Consider the following 14,473-nt stretch of genomic DNA (forward strand, 5'->3'; position numbering starts at 1 on the left):
TTTTTACTGTTAACAAATTTTTTCTGCAGTTTCATGACCTCAGGTGGCCATGCAATAATTGTTACCAGTTGCTGACAAGGTATAGGAAAAGGCATCCAAATACACAAAGCATCTAGTCTTTTCTAGCAGATTGCAACCTACTAATTGTTTGCTTTAGTTTTCCAGGGGAATCACCATTTAAATTTCATTCTTACATTTCGCAAGTTCCATGATGGGCCATTATTTCTGTATATTTATATTAATAACTGCAGGGCCGGTGCTACGGCTCAATAGGCTAATCCTCCACCCTACAGCGCCGGCACACCGGGTTCTAGTCCCGGTCAGTGCGCTGGATTCTGTCCCAGCTGCCCCTCTTCCAGGCCAGCTCTCTGCTGTGGCCCGGGAGTGCAGTGGAGGATGGCCCACGTCCTTGGGCCCTGCACCCCATGGGAGACCAGGAGGAAGCACCTGGCTCCTGGCTTCGGATCAGCACAATGCGCCAGCCACAGCGTGCCGGCCGTGGCAGCCATTGGAGGGTGGACCCACGGCAAAGGAAGACCTTTCTCTCTGTCTCTCTCTCTCTCACTGTCCACTCTGCCTGTCAAAAATAAAAATAAAAAATAAAAAAAGTAACTGCAGGAAAGAAAATCACTATAGCATAAAATTTTTTAAAGGATTAGGCAAATTAAAGCAGATGCCATGACCTTTACTTCTCTCTGTAATTTATTTTAAATGATCACTTAAATCTGCAAAAATAAATTTTTAAGTAGCATGTGATTTTCTCCATCCTAATAAACTTCTTTAGAATGTCACCACTGTGGCACGCACTTAGCCACACAGTTAAGATGCTAGTCAAGGCACTGAATTCCACGTTAGAGTCCCTAGATGGATTCTTGGTTCTGGCTCTTGACTACAGCTTCCTGCTCCTGCAGACCCTGGGACTTAGTGACCACAGCTCTAGTCATTGAGTTTCTGCCACCCACTTGGGGGTCTGGATTGCATTTCCAGCTCCCAGCCCAGCCCTGGTCATCATGGACATTTGGGATGTGAACCAGTAGACAGGAGAGCGTTCCCATGCTGCTCACACTCTCCCCCTCCCTCTCTTAACTCTCTCTCCTCCCACCTTACTGCCTCTCAAATAAATAAAGATGCAAAATAGTGTCATCATAAAGAAAACAGATCTACCTACTGTGCACCCTAGTCTATAATTTTCAGTCCTCTCCTGTGGAGATTACCCCATTGGCCCAATTCCTTATTGGGGCAGTTCACAGTAACTGCCATGGCTATGGTGTATAACCCATTGCAAAATGAAGGGGACTTGAGGACATGGGTTATATCAATTACACTCGTCTAGGAAGGGAGGGTGGGAAATGGACTCAGAATAGAGGACTAACAGAAAACAGGCGCCGAGAAGTCTGCCTCCAAATTATCAGGTTTTAAAAGGTGTGCACATGGGAATGCACGTCTCAAGAGTACATATTATACTTTTTTTCCCACTCGCCAAAAGCCAAGAGTATCCAGTGGTAAGGATGAATTCAAGAAAACAGAAATTTCAATGTTGTCAGAAGTTTGTGTCAGTGATATTAACCTCACTGTAAAGGTGCTGTGCTAATGGACAATTACAGAGGAGTGTGAGACCTAATGCTATCCTCAGAAGACCCACAAACAGCAACTGACCTCGACTGAGGACTCCCTGGGTACCACACTCAGCACTGTGTTGGGTTTACAACTGGGGCTAAGCAGGTTGAAGCCAGGGGCGAGGACTTCCACCTGTGTTGTTTCCCACGTGGGTGTCAGGGACCTAAGTACTTGGGCCATGATGTGCTACCTTCCCAGGCACATTAGCAGGGAGCTGGATTGGAAGTGGAGCAGCCGGGACTTAACAGACACTGTGCTATTAGACGCAGCTGACCCAAGGGGCAGCTTAACCTGCTGCACCACAATGCCTGCCCCTGTTGATATTTTTAATATAATTGAGACTTAATTATGTACATTATGGATTTAATTATATAGAGATCTAATTTTATATATTCATATATAAAGGAAGTCATACAGGTCACACAATGAGTTAAGTAGTAGAGCTAGGTTTGGAACTTTAACAGTCTGTCTCTAGGGCCTGAACATTTAACTATTCAACTATCCTCTCCACTGCAAGTTTGAACAAGAGATGGAACATTTACATACACTAATTAGATATATAAATGGGTATGTTAAAAAATTTGGTTTTCATCTGTACTCTGACATTTCAGTCAACTCTCTTTTGTCCCTCGTTTTTTTCATCTATGAAATGAGGATAATAGCACTCATCTCATATAATCTGACTTATGCAATTGTTTCTTTTTAACTTTTTTAAAAACATGAGATGAGCCTGACATTTTTTTCATTTAATTTATTTCTATTTTTAAAGCAGAGTGTCAGAGAGAAAGAGACAGAAAGACAGGGAGACAGGTCTTCCACCCTCTAGTTTACTCTGCCCACAACAGCCAGGACCACCCAGACTGAAGCCAGGAACTGGGAACTCAGTCTGGGTCTCCCATGTGGGTGGCGTGGACCAGGTACTTGAGCCTTCACCCACTGCTTCCCAGGATGTGCGTCTGCAGGAAGCTGGAAACAGGAGTGGAGCTGGGATTTGAACCCAGGCCCTCCAATATGGGATGCAGGCATACACGCAGCTTCTCCAGTCCCAGCATCCTGCTGATGCACACCCTGAGAAGCAGAAGGTGATGGCCCAAGTACCTGGGTCCCTGCCACCTTCATGGGAGATCCAGATTGAATTCTGGGATCCTGGCTTTTCTTGATCCAGCCCTGGCTTGGACATTTGGTGAGCTAAACAGCTGATGAAAGATCTTTTTCTCTGTCTCTCCCTGTCTCTGTCACTCTGCCCTTCAAACACAGAAAATGAGTTTTTACAAAAGAGCCAGCATTGTGGCACTGTGGTTTAAGCTGCCACCTGCAAAATTGGCATTCCATATAACCGCCAGTTCAAATCCCAGCTTCTCCATCCAGCTTCCTGTTAATGTGCCTGGAAAACATCCGAAGATGGCCCAAGTACTTCAATCCCTGCCGCCTATGTGGGAAACCCAAACGGAATTCCAGATTCCTGGCTTTGGCCTGGCCCAGCCCCAACCATTGAGGCCATTTGGGGAGTGAACCAGCAGATAGAAGATCTTTCTCGAGGCCGGCGCTGTGGCACGGTAGGTTAATCCTCCGCCTGCGGTGCCAGCACCCCATATTGGCACCAGTTCCAGTCCCAGCTGCTCCTCTTCCAACCCAGCTCTCTGCTGTGGCCTGGCATGGCAGTGGAGAATGGCCCAGGTCCTTGGGCCCCTGCACCCATGTTGGAGACCCAGAAGAAGCTCCTGGCTCCTGGCTCATAGCTTTCGCTCGGCACAGCTCCGGCCGTTGAGGCCATTTGGGGAGTGAACCAGCAGATAGAAGATCTTTCTCGAGGCCAGCGCTGTGGCACAGTTGGTTAATCCTCTGCCTGCAGTGCCGGCACCCCATATGGGCACCAGTTCTAGTCCCAGCTGCTCTTCTTTCAACCAAGCTCTCTGCTGTGGCCTGGCATGGCAGTGGAGAATGGCCCAGGTCCTTGGGCCCCTGCACCCGTTGGAGACCTGGAAGAAGCTCTGGCTCCTGGCTCCTAGCTTTGGCTTCGCGCAGCTGCGGCCATTGAGGCCATTTGGGGAGTGAACCAGCAGACGGAAGACCTTTCTCCCTGTCTCTCCCTCTCACTGTCTCTAACTCTCTCAAATAAATAAATAAAATCTCTCTCTTTCTCTCTCTCTCTCTCGCTCTTGCTCTCTCTCTCTCTCTCTGCCTTTCAAATAAACAAATAAATCTTAAAAAAAAAAAAAAAAAAAACAGAGCAAACCAGATATGGTCCTTGCCTTTGTTGAGTACAGAGTTTCAACTAGAAGACAAATATTAAAGGAGCACGTATACAACTATGGGTAAAGGTTAAAACTGCATCTTGAAGGAAATAAATACCATGTTAGGACAGAGAATAAAAAGGGTAGACTTGGGCCGGCGCTGCAGCTCAATAGGCTAATCCTCCACTTGTGGCACCGGCACACCAGGTTCTAGTCCCAGTCGGGGTGCCGGATTCTGTCCCGGTTGCCCCTCTTCCTGTCCAGCTCTCTGCTATGGCCCGGGAGTACAGTGGAGGATGGCCCAAGTGCTTGGGCCCCGCACCCTATGGGAGACCAGGAGAAGCACCTGGCTCCTGGCTTCGGATCAGCACAATGCGCCAGCCGCAGCGCGCCAGCCATGGCGGCCATTGGAGGGTGAACCAACGGCAAAAGGAAGACCTTTCTTTCTGTCTCTCTCTCTCACTGTCCACTCTGCCTGTCAAAAAAAAAAAAAAACACAAAAAAAAAACGGTAGACTTGGAGGAAATCACTTTCATATGGTAGAAGGAAGAACTGAAAGCATAGGGTATGGAGCCGGTGTTGTGGTGCAATGGACTAGGCCACTGCTTGCGACACCAGCATCCCATATCCAAGCACTGATTCCAGTCCCAGCTGCACTGCTTCTGATCCAGCTCCCTGCTAATGTGCCTGGGAAAGCAGCAGAAAACAGCCCAAGTGCTCAGGCACCTGGCACTCATGTGGGAGTCCTGAATGGAGTTCCAGGCTACTGGCTTCAGCCTGGCTCAGACCTGGCTGTTGTGGCCATTTGGAGGTAAAACAGTAGATGCAAAAATTCTTTCCCCATTTCTTTCTCTTTGCCTTTCAACCTAAGTAAATATATTTTAAAAAGAAAAAGAAAGCAAGCATAGGACAGAAGTTTTGTGGGACTCCAGATACCAGTTGTTGTATCAGCCCTGTAACTGAAACCCAGCCCCTGTGCAATGTCTTCTATGCAGAAGCTAAAAACCTCAAGGGCCTAGTCTCTCCCCCATCTCCCCCACATCGCTTCCCAGCCTTAGCTTAACATTTCCTTGCCCTGCTTTTATGAGTGCAAATCAACCTGTTACTAAAACCAGCTCACTGGATTGAGTCAGTGATATAGCCGGCCCTACGGGTCCCTGAACACAAGACTTATGTAGTCATTTATGTCCCTTGGAGATAACATCTTGATGTCTGGTCTTATCTTGAGGGGTTTTCTTTTCCAAGAACCCTAGGTCCCAAGCAAAAAGTAACTTCCACCTGCACATAGCCCCCAGATGGACTGGAGCCCACTTCAGCTTCACCAAAATTCCCTAAAGAATGTGGTATCACTGACCAACAGCAAGAGGGCCACAGGTAACACACACCAACCAGGGACCTGGACATGAGCTAAACACATACCTCTTAGCACCAGTTCTAATCTAGAAGAATCTTTACCACTAACCCCTCAGAGAAGCCAAGAGTTAAGCAACAGCTGCCTGGCCTCTTGCTCTGAGCTATACAATAAACATCACCTTTCTCCCTTCATCCCAGTGTCAGTAATTATCTCGGAGGTGTTCGATAACATAATGTGTTTTATACTTTATCCCAAGAGCAATGGGAAATCATTAATGGTTAAAAGGTAAGGCCTGGAATGAAGCCTGGCTTCAAATCCCTGCTATCTGTTTGGGCAGGCTCAGCCCCTAGGCTCTCTATCCCCCTATTCTGTCCTCCCTAAAATAAAGTCTTACCCACTTTGAAAACAAACAAACAAAAAAAAGCTAAGGCCGGGCATGGTCAGAGTTGAGATGTTTCCAAAAGTGATTCTACTGGCAACTCCCAGCATCTGGACTGGGTAGGGCCTGCAGGATGGAGAGGGCAGCAGGCCATGGGACAGCTGAAAGGATTGTTGCTGGAAGGTTCCTTGACAACAGGGGAGCAGGGGGAGGGTGTTTGAAGGACTGAGGAAGGGATGAAGTTGTGGCCCTGAAAGGGTGGTGGTGGCAGAGCAGAGGGAAGCGGGGCTGCAGACGGGGAGGGAGAACAGGCCAGGACAGCTTGACGGAACCGTGAAGAAAGTTCTGACGCGCCAAAGGCTCAAGCTTGTGGGTTTTGTATAGGGCTGACCCCTGCTGGCAAGTCCTGGTAGAAGCCCAAGAAGAGGACAAACTGCCTGCTGGCTGAAGAGGAACCCCAAGAAGCACAACCAAAACTGCAGTCACAGGCAGCACAGACAGGTGGCTATTTCTACTTACCTAGCGCTTTCTCTTGCTGAAATGTCTCCCCAGCTACTGGCTCCGAATTTCCCCATAACTAAAGCCCCCGTGGTAAATAATCTCTGACTGACATTGTCACATAATGAAAAGAAGTTGCATGAAGATTGGAAGAATACAAACTTCTCCATGAATTTTGTCTTTACTTTCTTAGCAAGTATTGTATAACACACTGTAATAAATGCGCAAGTCTTAACTATACACCCAGAAGAAATTTTACAAAAATATAAACCCATTGTATTACAAACAGAATCACCACCCAGATTAAGATAAAGAATATTCCAGTAGCCCAAAAACCACTTCTTGCCCTGTTACAACCTACTCCACTATCTGAACTTCTAACAGCACAGATTAGCTTTGCCTCTTCTTGAACAGCATATAAATGGAATCAACCTACATGTATTCTTGTATTTTGCCTTTTTTGCTTAATGTATACCTGTGAGATACCCAGATCACATAGAGTAGCAGTTCATTTTTAAACAATCCTTAAGAAAACATACCACCCTTATTTATCTATTCCGGCATTGATGGGAATTTGGGTTGTTTCTAGTTCATGACTTGAGCTGCTACAGCTATTCTTCTACGTGCCTTGTACTGATTGTGTGTGTGTGTGTGCACGAGTATATGGAAAGCATATAACTAGATATGGAATTGCCAGGTCACTATAAGTACAAGCTGCCAAAAGTAAAATGGCAGATGTTCATGCCCCAGCAGTAACATTAGAAGTGGACGGAGTAAGCCGGCGCCGTGGCTCAACAGGCTAATCCTCCGCCTTGCGGCACCGGCACACAGGGTTCTAGTCCTGGTCGGGGCACCGGATTCTGTCCCGGTTGCCCCCCTTCCAGGCCAGCTCTCTGCTGTGGCCCGGGAGTGCAGTGGAGGATGGCCCAAGTGCTTGGGCCCTGCACCCCATGGGAGACCAGGAGAAGCACCTGGCTCCTGCCATCGGATCAGCGCAGCGCGCTGGCCGCAGCATGCCGGCCGCGGCGGCCATTGGAGGGTGAACCAACCGCAAAGGAAGACCTTTCTCTCTGTCTCTCTCTTTCATTGTCCACTCTGCCTGTCAAAAAAAACAAAAACAAAAACAAAAACAAAAACAAAAAGAAGTGGACGGAGTAAACAATCTAATAAAAAGGCAGATGCTGTTGTCAGGCTGGTTTTAAAAAAAAAAGATCTAATGATATGTTACCCAATTTTAATGTTCAAAATAAAGTTAAGACACTAGAACAGCTATGCTAATATCAGACAAAATAGACTTAAAATAGAAACAATGTTACTAGAGATAAATAGGAGTGTTTTCTAATGACTGAAATGTTCAATCAATTAGGAAACTATAGCAACTATATTCATACATCTAGTTAACAGAACCAGAAAAAAATGCAGCAAAAACTGACAAAAACGAAAGGAGAAACAGTCAATTCAACAATAATCGGAGACTTCAATATCCTACTTTCAATAATGGGTAAAACAACAAAGTAGAATACCAGAGAAGTTTTGCAAACACTACAAACCAACTAGATGTAATAGACCTCTATGGAATTCTTCTCTAGAGCACACGGAAAATTCTTTAGGACAAGACTATATGGTAGTCCATAAAATGAGCCTTAAAACTTTAAAATGATAGAAGAAATACAAAACATGTTCTCTGGTCACAATGAAATGAAATTACAAATCAAAGTAGAAAGAAATTCGGGTCCAGCCTTTTGGCTAAGACCAAGTGAAAGAAATTTGGGAAACCCCCAAATCTGTGAAAATCAAACACCACAATCCTAAATAACCAATGGATCAAAGAAGAAATCACAGAGGAAATTATTGAACACCTTGGGATGAATAATAATGAGACTACAACATGTCAACACTTCTGAGATTCAGCTAAATAACAGGCATATCTCATTTTATTGCATTTCATAAGTCATTGCACTTTTTACACATTGTGGGTTTGTGGTATGCCTGCAACAAGCAATTCTATCAGCACCATTTTTCCAACAGCACATGTTCATGTTGTTTCCACCACATTTTGGTCATTCTTATGATGTTTTGACCTTTTCCATTACTATTCTATCTGTTATCGTGATCTGTAATCAGAGATCTTTGATGTTACTGTTATAATTATTTGGAGGCACCATGAACCACTCCCATATAAGATGGCGAATTTAATAAATGTAGTGGGTATCCTGACTGCCTCACAGACTAGCTGTGCCCTTCTCTGCCTCTTCTCTGGCCCCCTTATTCTCTGAGACACAATATATTACACTGAGGGCAATTCATAGCTCTAGGCCTCTAAATGGTCAAGTGAAAGGAAGAGTCAAATGAGTCTCACTTTAAATTGAAAAAAGAAAATATATTTTTTAAAAGATTTATTGACTTATATGAAAGGCAGAATCATGGAGGGGAGGGAGACACAGAGAGAAATCTGTCTGCTGGTTCACTCCCCAATTGGCTGCAATGTCTATGGCTGGGCCAAGCTGAAGCCAGGAACCAGGAGCTTCACCCAGGTCTCCCAGGTGGGAGAGCGGGCCCTAAGACCTGGGCCATCTTTTGCTGCTTTCCCAGGTACATTAACAGGGAGCTGGATTGGAATTAGAGCAGCCAGGATTTGAACCAGTGCCCATATGGGATGCCAGCTATACCACAACACTGGGCCTGAACCATACACTTTAAATAAGGTAATTGTTATGGTATATAAATTGTATCTCAATAAGGCTGTTTTTTAAAAGAGAAAATGATTTCCACATTCCCAAAAGAAACTTGATGAAAATGATAATTCAAAATAAGAAAATAGTACTTGCAGGTAACTTTGCCTAAAAGATTATGAGAACCTTTGAAAATTTATTATAATCCTGTAGGATGTTTTAACAGTGAGATTATTAAAATTTTGATACTAGTACTTTCCTATTTGATCATTTTCCTGCCTTCCTTTTTCTCTTACAAGGTAACATTTTTATGTGTCTGTCTTACACTAAATTGATTTCAAAGACCCTTTCACTTTAAATAAAACTCCACGAATAAAGGAAAAAATGGAAAGGAAAGTATTTTAGCATGTCTTACATAAATTTAAGTTATTACAAATTGGTATGATATAAAAACTATTCTAGGGGCCAGCATTGTGGCACAGGGGATTAAGCCACCACCTGCAACGCTGGCATCCCTTATGAGGACAGGCTCAAGTCCCAGCTGCTCCGCCTCTGATCCAGCCCCCTGCTAAAGCACCTGGGAAAGCAGTGGAAGAGGGCCCAAGTGCTTGGGTTCCCGCACCCACATGGGAGACTCAGAGTTACAAGTTCCTGGCTTCATCTTGGCCCAGCTCTAGCTGTTGCGGTCTGGGGAGTGAACCACTGGATAGAAGATCTCTCTCTCTTTCTGTAACTCTGCCTTTCAAATAAATCAAATAAATCTTTAAAAAATATTTCTAGTTGCTAAAAAAGAACATAATAGATCTTCATTGTTTGGAAGCTACTATCAGAAAAATAACTGTCATGTACCAAAAAAAAACTAATTTTTCTCACTTGTTTTATCTTTGGTTTCTTAAATGGCATATGAACCCCAGCTAGCTCAGTGAAGTTAAGGAAATCACTTTTAAAAATCTGTTAGTGTTGGCCAGCGCCGCAGCTCACTTGGCTAATCCTCCACCTGCGGTGCCGGCACCCCGGGTTCTAGTCCTGGTTGGGGTGCCAGATTCCATCCTGGTTGCTCCTCTTCCAGTCCAGCTCTCTGCTGTGGCCCGGAAAGGCAGTGGAGGATGGCCCAGGTGCTTGGGCCCTGCACCCGCATGGGAGACCAGGAGGAAACACCTGACTCCTGGCTTCCAATCATTGCAGCGTGCAGGCTGCAACGCGCCGGCCTTGGCGGCCATCTGAGAGGTGAGCCAAAGGAAGGAAGACCTTTTTCTGTCTCTCTCTCTCTCTCTCTCTCTCACTAACTCTGCCTGTCCAAAAAAAAAAAAAAAAATCTGTTAGTGTGTTAGTGTTGACTGAGAATCACATATTTGTCTCCGTTGATTAGAACTAAATTGTCTAACCAAATTATGGGTTTTTATTTCTAAACTCTTCCTTTATCATTAATGATTCTCTTAATTTCAGCGTTGATAGCAATTTGGCTACACTTTATATAAACCTCTTTATTTCAAGCTTATTTGTATCAGTTCCCCTGGGTCAGAGACACAGGAGAATTTCTGTATGCTTCCTTTAAATACATGCTCTAAAAACCAAAACTGATGATGGATAAACCTTATGAAGTGAATACGTTCTTGTTTTCTTTTTAAGCCTTTTGTGGTAATTCTACTTCATGTCCTCAACTCACCTCCCTGGAAGAGAAAGCTCTCACGGAGGGTCAGTCTGTGGCTTCGCGGTTGGCGATTCACACATTAGACCTAGGAGGTGGGAAAGCAAGGACGAAGTGAGCCCACAAGGATGGGGAAGCATGCTCTCATTAATGGACCCTACAAACATAATTACTCACAATGACAGAAAGGCACGCCCTCGATGCAGGGAAGCCTTGTCTCTTCACACAGGAGCTAAGAGGCATCAACCCCAAAGACAGGAAACATAACGAAGGAGGAAGGCATGGGGGCGGGGAGAGACAGAGAAAGTGCACAGAGACCAAGAAGAACCTCAGCTGAAGTTTAGACACAGGTGGGACTGCTCAATGGTTCGGGTGGGTGAAGAGCAGCAGGTGGGGAAAGTTTCATAGAGGGTTGTGACCACTGAGGTTCTCATTTCTCATTCTAGCATTTTCTTTACTGTGTATATCACCAAAAGTGCAAAGACGGGAAATGGCAAGACATGGAAGATGCTACGGAGTAGATGAATTCAGTTAGAATGGAAGCTCCCCTAGGGCAGTAGTGCTCACAGGCTAGAAGCCCAGGGCAGAGCCAGATTGTGGCACTGCCGAGAGCTGAGTGGAAGGGACTGGGCTCCAGCAAGCAAAAATGAAGCAGTTTCAGCAAGGAAGCAAAATGATGATCACAGTCTTTTAGGAAGTCAAATTTGCCAGCCTAAGACAGAGTGGAGAGGGAGGGAAACCAGCGGCAAGCAGTTTAGGTAGAAAGCTAAGGTGCTTACAGAGGAGCAAAGGCCTGCAAGATGTGCATATAGGGGCTGGTGCTGTTGGTTAACCCTTCACCTGCAATGTCAGAATCCCATATGGGCACCTGTTCCAGTCCAGGCTGCTCCAGTTCTGATCCAGTTCCCTCCTAATGCTCCTGAGAAAGCAGCAGAAGATGCCCCAAATGCTTGGACCCCTGCCACCCACGTGGGAGACCCAGATGGAATTCCTGTGTCCCAACTTCAGCCTGACATAGCTCCAGTCATTTGGGGATTGAACCAGCATATGGGGTATCTCTCTGTCTCTGTAACTCCTAACTCTACCTTTCAAATAAATAAATGAATCCTTTTAAAAAATATTTGAATATAAAGCCTAATATTTGAATATATAGCCTAAGAAGATAATTATGAATACAAAGATTTTACTACCAAAGATGCTTATTGCAATATTATTATAAAAATTTGTAAAATGCTCTTAAAACAACTTGCAGGAATAATCTTTAGCAGATAAATCTTTTCATACATTTTTCATTATTTCCTAAGGTTCTCTCACCCTTATGAATCACCCATATGAATCATATGATCTTTCATAGATCTAGAATGACTAATAAATGTGTGTTATATTGATACACACACACACACAGCTGAAGACAGAACTACCAATGCATTGCTCAATGTTTTGGTGTTGGAACTGAGACAAAACTACCATTCCCTGCAGAAAATGCAGGCTTCCTCCATGAATACCATCTACCCTGGCATGGGAGGAGGGCAGTTAGCTCAAAGAAAAGTAAGAATTCTCCAGAGGATATGCTCTGGGGGCAATTACTGGATTTTTCATATCCTTATCTCTTGTTTCTAAACTACACTGTACATGTAATGAAGGTAAGAGCATAACATCCTTAACAATGTAAAGAAAGAAAATAAGATTTCTTCTTTTCTTTAATGAAGATCCATTCTTTATTCTGATACACAAACAGTTTAGTCTGTAAAGAGTGTCATCTGGGGCCAGCACTGTGGTGCAGCAGGTTAAAGCCGTGGCCTGCAGCACCAGCATCCCATATGGGCACTGATTCTAGTCCTGGCTGCTCCACTTCCAACCCAGCTGCCTGCTAAGGCACCTGGGAAAGCAGCAAAAACTTGCCCAAGAGCTTGGGTTCCTACACCCATGTGGGAGACGTGGAAGAAGCTCCTGGCTCCTGGCTTTGGATTGACCCAGCTCCAACCGTTGCAGCCATTTGGAGAGTGATAGATGGAGATGGAGATGGAGATGGAGAGTGGAGAGATGGAAGATATTTCTCTGTCTCAACCTCTCTCTGTAACTCTGCCTTGCAAATAAATAAAATGTCTTTTTAAAAAAGAGTATCACTTATGTTCATATTGTTGTGAAGCAAATTGACAGAATAGGAATACCTACTACCAGCTCCAGGGATATCAGAGATGCTTTAGAAAAAGGTCATTTATTGGGATTCAAACACACACAGTGCGGGGGGTGGGGGGGAAACTGTCTCCCTCTCTTGTTTTTCCATATTTTATTAAATCATCACTGAGAAAGTTAATGTTTAGGATGGCCCATAATTATGCTAGAATCTGGTAAGGATGGCAAAGCCAGCCATCTGAACACAGCTAAGATACGAAGACACCTGTATGACCCTTTGTTATCCTCTGCTATTTCTCTGGAAGAATGGATTTCCTTTAAGACCACCTGGGCCAGTAGTGGGCATTGAGTTACAACATGTAGTTTCTAGGGCCAGCATTGTGGCACAGGGGGCTAAGCTGCTGCTGGCAGCACCAGCATCCCCTGTTGGAGCACCAGTTCAAGTCCTGCCTGCTCCACTTCTGATCTTGCTCCCTGATAATGTACCTGGGAAAGCAGTGAAAGATGGCCCAAGTGCTTGGGCCCCTGCCACCCACATGGGAGACCTGGATGGAGTTCCTGGCTCCTGGCTTTGGCCTGGTACAGCCATGGCTGTTATGGCCATTTGGGAAGTGAACCAGTGGATGGAAGATCTGTCTCTCTCGCACTCTCTGCACTCTGCCTTTTAAATAAACAAATGTTTTTTTAAAAAACAACTTATAAGTTTCTCTTGGTTATAGTTGCAAAATCCATCAAATTCTTGAGGATTTGACATCTCTTAGAAAGAAGCAAACTAGGAGACAGACATGATCTGGATTTGCTTAAATGGACACATTTACACCTGGAGTCCAGGGGACATGTTGTTCATGTTGAAATAACCAGGCCTGTGCTGGTCAGCAAAGTTCAGCCTGCAGACCAGAAGGTTGTCCCCCAACATTTCGGTGACATACTGGAATTCTCATGATACAGTCGTCTCAGCACCATCAGTGTGGTCCTCTTCTTCAAAGAAGAAGTCCATCGGTCCATTCCAAATGCCTGTCGTTCTTTATCAGCTGTAGCAGCCACTGCTTGGTAAAGCTTTGCCACAAAGTCTCGCTCAGGGACCTCCAGCTTCCTGACAAATTCACTGCATTCGTGCTCAGCCCAACCTCTTTGATTCCAAAGATGGAGATGGCACCAATAGGTACCAGGCAGGCAGTTCGCCACAGACCCACACTGAACTGCTCCAGACCATACAACAATGGCTGTTCAGGCAGCAGGTATCAGAGGATATGTTCATGCTGGGGACCTGACCAACTGGTAAGCCATAAAGAACACGCTTCATCTCCTGGGCAGCGAGGTGCGACACTGCGGAAGGGAAGAGTTAGTCATATTGTTCGGTACTCAGGGCAAGCAAGAGGGCAAGCACAGTGGCATGGAAGAGAAAGATGATGCCAGTGGCATCTGCTCCTTTCCTCACAGATGGTACCTGGAGATCATCTCAAGTGTTCTTAGACTCTATCTACTGCTGTGGCCTCCATGCTTCCTGAAAACCTCCAGGATTTCTTTAGTCATCAAAAAAAAAAAAAAAAAAAAAGGGCCGGCGCCGTGGCTTAACAGGCTAATCCTCTGCCTAGCAGCGCTGGCACACCGGGTTCTAGTCCCGGTCAGGGCGCCGGATTCTATCCCGGTTGCCCCTCTTCCAGGCCAGCTCTCTGCTGTGGCCAGGGAAGGCAGTGGAGGATGGCCCAAGTCCTTGGGCCCTGCACCCGCATGGGACACCAGGAGAAGTACCTGGCTCCTGGCTTCGGATCAGTGAGATGCACCGGCCGCAGCGACCATTGGAGGGTGAACCAATGGCAAAAAGGAAGACCTTTCTCTCTGTCTCTCTCTCTCACTATCCACTCTGCCTGTCCAAAAAAAAAAATTATTCTCTCATTAGGCCAATCCTGACTTAACTCCAGTAATCAGTCAATC

The 14,473-nt window shown here is 45.3% G+C and overlaps 1 pseudogene; it reads right to left on the reverse strand.

Annotated features, from left to right (window-relative positions):
• Window positions 1-13,420: 13,420 nt before the first annotated feature.
• LOC133772343 (uncharacterized protein C14orf119-like) lies at window positions 13,421-13,960 on the reverse strand (annotated as a pseudogene).
• Between the last annotated feature and the right edge of the window lie 513 nt (window positions 13,961-14,473).

The sequence above is a fragment of the Lepus europaeus genome, chromosome 13 (genome assembly GCF_033115175.1).
Source record: "Lepus europaeus isolate LE1 chromosome 13, mLepTim1.pri, whole genome shotgun sequence".
Lineage (NCBI taxonomy): Eukaryota > Metazoa > Chordata > Mammalia > Lagomorpha > Leporidae > Lepus > Lepus europaeus.